This window comes from Equus asinus, chromosome X (assembly GCF_041296235.1).
Source record: "Equus asinus isolate D_3611 breed Donkey chromosome X, EquAss-T2T_v2, whole genome shotgun sequence".
In the NCBI taxonomy this organism is placed as follows: domain Eukaryota; kingdom Metazoa; phylum Chordata; class Mammalia; order Perissodactyla; family Equidae; genus Equus; species Equus asinus.
The window spans coordinates 20263083-20271348 of NC_091820.1; positions in this window are offsets into that span (position 1 = coordinate 20263083).

Here is an 8266-nt window from a genome sequence, read left to right on the forward strand (position 1 = left end):
AATATGACAGAGTGACAGTCTTGCTTTTGCTAGAACTAAATGATGCTAATGCCCTTAATTAGATTCAATTCCATATGCCTAGAGAGTAAATTCTTCTTCTGAAAAGATAGAATACTAATGTCTTGCATTGATGAGGGGCCTTTTATCTGGGAGTTTTCCCACGTGGTTGACAAACCAACATGGCACAATAAAAGCAAAGCAAAAACAACTTCAGCCACAAATGGAATGTAACAACTGCTTACTGGTCTAGAACAAAACAGTAGGGCAGGAACTAAAGAAAGCTATTAAAAACATCATTAATGTTTATCCTGGATAGAAAGTATTATTTAATCCATGAAGTTACATTTTAAGAAAAGTAAGTTTTTGGAGAGTGGGAGTTAGCTATTTTAACTTCTGAGGACAGAACAAGAAGTAGTCTTCCAATGTGTATATATATTGTTATACTTGATCTACAAAGGTGATTAGAGAGTTTATCTCGATGTCTTTAAAGAATGGGTGCAGGGCAGGGGGGGAAGAGTGAGAGAAAGGGAAAACTAAGACATCTCGTACCTCAGTATGCCAGTCCGTGTGATGATATTGCGAGATACATATTATCAGGGGCCTTGTAGAGATGAGAAACCAAAGCTCAGAGAAAGTGAGGAGTTTGCCCAAGATAGCTGTTACTGGTGAAACTAGAATTGAAATGAGATCTGTTTGATTTCAAGCTCATATTTTTTCCTATCCTGCCATACTACTTTTCACTGCAGCTGTTGACACCTCTTGCTCTCAAAAATAGATGCTCTGTCTTCTAGGTAACAGATCTTTTGTCTCCCTCATCCAAAATTTAGATTAAATGTCCTAGAAGCATATGGAGCAGTGGGTCCTCTGGCACCTCCTTATGCTTCCTTAACCAACAGTGGCTTGTGTCCCCCAAATAGTGCCTGTATCGTTTCTGGCTTCTCCTTACTGCCAGGGAAGTTCCTTGCTTTTCCAAGGGCACTTTTCCCAAGTTGTTCAAGTGTTTGGGAATGTGGCTTGTTGTCTGGGAATGTGACTTACCATTCCAAAGTTGTTCTTGTCATCCTTTCAGAGTCTCTAGGGTCTTAATGCAAATAGTTTCCTGCCTCCATATCCCAGAGGTACAGAGGTTCTTGACTACTGTCTACTGATTCTCTACCACCAGCAATATTCAGTTAGCTAGTAACCTCTTCTTGCCTCCTCGCCCTCTCCCAGAATATCTATTCTAAAATAATTTCCTTTTACCCTTACAAGGCAACCGGCAAGCTTATTCTGCTTTCCTTACAGTCTCCCCTTCTTCCTTTAATTTTGATAGTTGTGTTGTATCTGCATTGCCAGAGCATATAACAATTACATGTCAGCCTAATCCCTATGAAAAGAAGAAAAATTTTAAAAACCTGATATCTTTGCATGTCGAATCGAATGCTCTCCTTTTCTGCTACTCACATTTGGGTAAGATAAGTTTCCCTGTACTTTTACAAGGAAGTTCCTGAGGATTGGACCAGGATGGCTTTCCAAGCTGCACAGCTCTTGGGCTCTCTCTTCTCATGTTACTTTGAAGGATTAAAAAACATGGTCTCTCAGTGTAGCCATCTCTCCAGTTATTTCTGAAAATTATCTTCATTGACTTCCCATCCTACCACCCCTTGAATCTAGACTCTCTTCCCCCCCCCCCCCAAGTTCTTTCCCTGGGGTATATCCTCAGTGTGGGACTGTTTACTTTCTCGGGAGCCTGTGGGATCAGGCTGCCGAGCAACTGAACCCTCCCCACATGCTCTTGCGCTCACCTCAAGTCGGCGTCTGAGAAGCCTCCTCCTGTTTCCACTGTTTTTCAAAGATTAGGCCCATTCCCAGGAGAGACTCCTCCTTTTCTTGGTGGTCATTTGCTGGCAATTTCTGGATTCTCTGGCTCTTAAGACCACCAGAAGTCCCTTTCTCTTCCCTCCTTTTGTACAGAGCTGCTGTTGCCACATTCCTCTTGTATCCAACCTGTATTCTGGATTCGTGGAGATTCATTTGAATTAATTTTTTTCTTCTGCTACCCTACTTGATTTTTGTATTTTCCAGAGGAATGTAGGGAGATGATAAGTCTATGCCGTCTCCACCAACATTTTGCCAAAGGACAACAAGCTCTTCACTTGTCTCCCTGCTTCTGTGCAGCCTTGCCCACAAAGTCCATTCTCAACCCAGAATGAGCATGTGAAAGCTGTTAGACTGTGTTTGCTGAAAATTCTTCAGTGGCTTCCCATCTCATTCAGAGAAAAGCCGAGGTCCTTACCAGGATCAACGGGGCCCTCCATGATCTGACCCCTTGTTACTCTCCCATCCCATCTCCTTCTACTCTCCCCTCTTCATTTGTCCACAAAAGATCTGACCTGCTTCAAACTTGGGGACTTTTCATTTGCTGCTCTGTCTTGAATGACTTTCCCTGAGATACCCGCTTGGTCCTCTCCCTCACTTGCTTCTGGTCTTTTCTCAAATGTCTCCTTTTCTGTGAGACCTTCTGTGCCCACCTTATATAAAATGGCACACTCCATGACGTTTGCTAGCCCCTTTCTTTCTTTCTTTTTCTCCTTAGCACCCATCACTCTCTATCCTACTATCCATTTTGCTTGTTGTTTTGTTTATTTTCTGTCTCCCGGCTAGACAAAGATTGATGTCTATTTGGCTTATTGCTGTATTTCCAGCCCTTAGAACAATACCTGACACAGATTAAGTTCACAATACACATTAGTTGAATGCATTAATAAGGGCAAGAAAATAGGTAAATTGTGCTATAAAAGTTCAGAGTGAAGAGTGGTTCTATCTGGCTAAGCACAGGAGATGGGGATAAGACAAGAGCTGACTGAACTAGTTCTCAAAGGATGATTAAGATTTAAACAGGTTTGCCTGCTAGTGTGATTTCACAGAGGTCTGCATTTATTTCAGACAGATGTGTGACATGCTAAAGAGGTAGAAATGACAGGCTGGTAAGGCAGATGAAGTTGTTGACGTGATGCCAGGTTTGAGTGTGAATGATTTGGAAGGTGATGGGTCCACATGTGTTGAAGGCAGCTGTTAAGTTTGGATTGGGCTTTGAACCTTTCAGGATTCTTGATAGCAAGGAACATAATCCCTGTCAAGCCATCATAAGAGAAAAGGAAATTTGCTGGAGGGATTGGGGCTTAGAGTTCATAGGAGGTGTCTTAGTGCTATAACAAAAACACCATGAACTGGGTGGCTTATAAACAACAAACATTTATTTCTTACAGTTCTGGGGACTGGGAAGTCCAAAATCATGGCACTGGCAGATTCAGTGTCTGGAGAGAGCCAGCTTCCTCATTGATGACCATCTTCTCACTGTAACCTTACATGGCCGAAGGGGCCAGCTAGCTCTGGGGTCTCTTTTGTAAGGGCATTAATCCCAATCACGAGAGCTTTGCCTTCGTGACCCAATCAACTCCCCAAAGCCTCACCTCCTAAAACCATCACCTTGGGGGTTAGCATTTCAACATCTGAATTTTCAGGGGACACAAACATTCAGACCATAGCAGGACATTTGCAGAATCAAGAGCTGGCCAACAGGAGCTACTGCAAAGGTCATGGAGCAGGAGCAGCCTGCTACCACTCCCCCTGAGTTGAATATGGACCCTCAATGTTTCCCAATATATTCATCCATTTTCCTGCTAGTGGGAATTTGGGTTGTTTCCAGGTTTTTCTATTGCAAAGTGCTGTTATGAGCATTTATATATATGTTTTCTGGTGCAGATGCACAAGCTTCTCTATGGGGCTAAATTGCCAGATCATAGGATATGTCCATGTTATATATATATTATACCCAACAAGGTTGTATAAATGTTCCTTTGTTCTGCATCCTTACTCACACTTCATATTTTTTTTAAAATTTATTTTAAATTTTGCATATGGTAAAATTTACTCTTGTGAATTACTGTAGTGTTATGGGTCCTGACAAATGCACACAGCTGTGTATCCACTACTGCAATCAGGATACAGAACAGTTCTATCACCCCAATATATTCTCTTGGCTGCCCGTTTGTAGCCAGTCCCCCCTCGACCTCCGGGGTCCGGCAACCATTGGTCTCTTCTCCATCGCTATCATTTTGCCTTTTCCTGAAATGTCATATAAATGGAATCATACAGTTTGAAGCCTTATGGGTCTGGTTTCTTTTACTCAGCAAAGTGCATTTGAGAGTCATCCGTGTTGTTGTGTATATCAGTCCTTCATTCTTTTTTTATTGTTGAGTAGTAGTCCATTATGTAGATGTACCACAGTTTGTTTACCAATTCCCCAGGTGAGGGTCATTTGGGTTGTTTCCAGCTTGGGTGGTTCTGAATAAAGCTGCTATTAACAATGGTGTACAGATTTTTGTGTACACATTTCCACTTCTCTTGGGTAAATACCTGAAAGTGGGATTGGTGGGTCATATGGTAACTGTTTAATTTTGTAAGGAGCTGCTGATCTGTTTTGTAGAGTAGATGTGTGCCACTCATACATACAGTGGTGAGAGTTCCAGTTGCTCTGCCTCCTTGTCTGCACTTGGTATTGCCATTTTTTAAAGTCATTTTAATAGATGTGTAGTGGTATCTCATTGTGGTTTTAATTTGCATTTCTGTGATGACAGATGGTGTTGAGCATCTTTTTATGTGCTTATTTGCTGTTCAGATTTATTCCTAGGCCCACAGTTCTTAGATGACCATAAAAGAAAAAGTTTGGTAAATTGAACTTTACAAAAATTAGTAATGTTTAGGTAGATATGAGCAGTGTATAATAGAGTAAGGAAATATCGCTTCTATTATCTGCATCAATTAAAAATTTGGGTGGCAACAAATGTCACCAGAAGGAAGCTAGCTTTTCTTGGAGGATAGCAAAACATTAGAGACTGAAGAAGGGGTTAAGGAAGAGGAAAGTTAGCTGGAACTGAGAGATCTAGGAGGTTGAAGGACAGGAAGCTGTGGCTGGAGAATGCCATTGCAGAGCTGGCATCAGTGACCTGGAGCAGAGTTTCAAGTGATGCCAGTGCTTGTGAAGTGACCACACTCAGGTGTGAATGCAGGGTAGAGAAGTCAAACATGCTTAAGGCTTAGAAGATCCAGGGCTCTAAGGCCAGGGGTAAAGAGGTTAATATAAAGATGAAGGAACCAAAGACATGAGCAGAGAATAAAGTGGGCAGATTACAAAGCAGATGTTGAAACCATTGAGGAAGGTGGGTGAGTGTCTCTGCCACATGAGAAAGTGAACCGCAGGTGGTGCAGTGTGTGCAGCCTGCTTAACCCATTCTTGTCTTCTTCCTGAAATGTTCTCTTTGAGCTTATAAATATATTTTCATAGAATCAGTAACACTCGAAGAAACAACCCCAGGAAACGTTAACGCTTTTTTCATTCAGGGCAGTATTCTATAGGGTGGAAATTTAAATCACTCCTAAGACTGACTCTAGGCAGCATATGAAAAAATTAAATATTGACATCCACATCATAGAACACAGTCATTAGGTTATAATCAGACATCTGCCATATCAGAAAAGCTTGAGTACACCTGAAGTTTATATAATGTTATAAACCAGTTACTGCAATAAAAAATAAAAGAAAGAAAGAAGTAAAAGAAAAACAAAAAGACAATATTTTTACCTAAAAAAAAAAAGAAAAGCTTGACATTGCTGTGCTCCCATTCTTACTGCCTTAGGCTACCCTGTCTCATATTTTTTTAAGAGCTGGATATTCGTCCATAGAATGTTATTTATCTCAATAATGTGATAAATCATGATCCTCAGACATATAAACACCTAAATGAATTGACCTGAAGATGTAAAGATGTGTATTTTATAAAATGTTTTTGATAGTTTCTTTTTTTTCATTTTCTGCTTTATTATCCTGAAGTAACATGTCAGAATGCATCAGTAAACTGATTCTGCATTGTATTCATGTGTTATTTTATAAAGTGAAGTTTATCTTGTGTGATTATGCTTGGTAGTCATTATTTTTATTAAGGACAGTTGTCATCTCTCACATATGTTTGTCTGTGGTTTGTCTAGATCTCTGCCAGGTGGTGTGAAGGGAGACCATACATCGTCCTTGGAGGATTACAGTCTAGTTGAGGAGAAAGATAGATGCCTGTAGCAGCCAGATTTAGTACCACAGGATTTAGACGTTAATTATCCACTGTCATATCGTTTCTAATCATTTTGTGGGGGTTGGAGGCAGTTTATGTAGTAGAGAATCACTGAAGTATTCCTGGACGTTTTGTTGTGGAACTGTGATTCAGATAACTTGGGAAAAGGGAGAAGAACATTTTAGGATGGAAGGACTGAAAAAGAAACACACAGGGATAAATATGTGTGTTTGTGGAGGAAACAGGTGAGGAAGTAACAGCAGAAGGGGTGGAAGACGGAGGATTTGGGAGCCTGGACATCGTAAAGAGTTTCAGTGGAAGTTCAGTAGGAAAGAAGGTGAGAAGAAGAGCGAGAAAGGTGGATTGAAAGGAGGCATTTTGTTGTTCAGGATTTTAGGGAAACAGTGATTTGTGTTGAAGAAGTCGAATTATAAGCTCACGCTTCCTTTGTGGGTAACTCACAGATTATCTCCTCTGTAGTATCTTTAAGATTAAGCTTTGCATTTTCCCTTCTCTGAATGATGTTTATGTTTGAGTGCACATTGACTTAGCATCCAGTGATTAAATTGTGTTCATTTCATTTCCCCAAATAGATTTAAGGATTGTATCTTTTATATTAAATATAATAGACTATTGTTGAAATTTGACTCAGAAGACTGATTTACAGGTCACCTAGTGCAGTCCCCCCGTAGTGGCCACTGGTCTCCACCCAGAAGGCTGTCCCTCCCACAGCTTCTGTGTGCATTTGTTTCTAAAGGCCTCCACCTGTGACTTTCTTCAGAGGATTGGCCTTGGGCTACTGGAGCCACTCTGCCCAGACAGAGAGCTGGAAGTGCCTGGGAGTTTTGTGTTACCATTTCCACCCCTAGCCCCGACCCTGCATCAAGGAATCTTGGCCAATGACTGACAGGTGTGAGTATGAAAGTTCACATCCATTGACTCAAGTAGGGAGAGTGTTGAGGCTTTAGTGTAATCCAGAGCTCCCCAGATCAAGCTCAGGGTGGCACTTCACCTGAGATCACACCCTTGTTTGTTTTTTCCCCTCTCTGTCTCCCCACCACCACCACCATCTTTCCTGGGAATACTTAATAAATCACTTGCACATGAATCCTCATCTTAAGTTTCACTGGGACACTGACCTAAGGCATTCTCATTTTACTGTGGGGAAACTGAGGCCTAATGTGGTTAACCCATTTGCCCAAAGTCACGCACAGACTAATTTTGGACCCAAATCTCTTGATTCCATGTCTATGCTCTTTTAACTTCTCCTTAGAAGTTCTAGGTATACAATAGACATATAATAGTTGTCTATTGAATTGACAAATAAATTATGAGTGCACTAATGGTGTGCAAGGCATTTTACTGGATACTAAAAGAGGCATGAATTTAAGGTGTAATTCTTGCCTTGAAGAAGGTTAAAAACAAGAGAAAGGATAAGACTAGTATTTATTAAGTGGACTAAGAAGGGCAGACTTATTGCAATTGGAATCTAGAAGAACAAGAACAGGAGGGCCATGCATGATTAGAGCCGGCAGAGAGAGAGAGATTCAAAAACAGTGCGGCATCTGGATTGGGGCTGAGAGGGTTAGGTTTAAACAAGAGTTTATTTCAAAGTTGTTGACATTTTAAAACTTGATATAGTTTACTCAGTTTTGTGTCCTAATGTTTTCACCCATCATTGGGAAGGTTTTCTATATTATCATGAAATGGGCTTCAAAAGCAGTTTTTAATGAATTTCATATATATATTTCAAATGTATAGCTATATTGAATATATTTAATGATACCTCTGTTATTCAATATTTAGATTTCCCTAAATTTCTGATTATGAAATGACACTTCGCTGAAGATCTTTCTACATAAACATTTGCTTACATTTGTGAGATTATTTGCCAAAGATAAATTACTGGAAATATAATTATTGGATTAAGTTTTTTGAGCATTACTGAGACATTTTGCCAAATTGCTTTCCAGAAAAGATTTACTATGCCAGCATCTCACTTCTCAGTGGCACATGTCTTGTTGCTTCTCCAGAAGTTCTAGTCATTGATTGATTGATTGATTAATTCATGAAATATTTATTGAACACTGATTCTGTGGGAGACCACATGCTAGGTGGCATGTCATTATTATGTAAGATTCCTTTGGGTTTTCCTCCTTTAC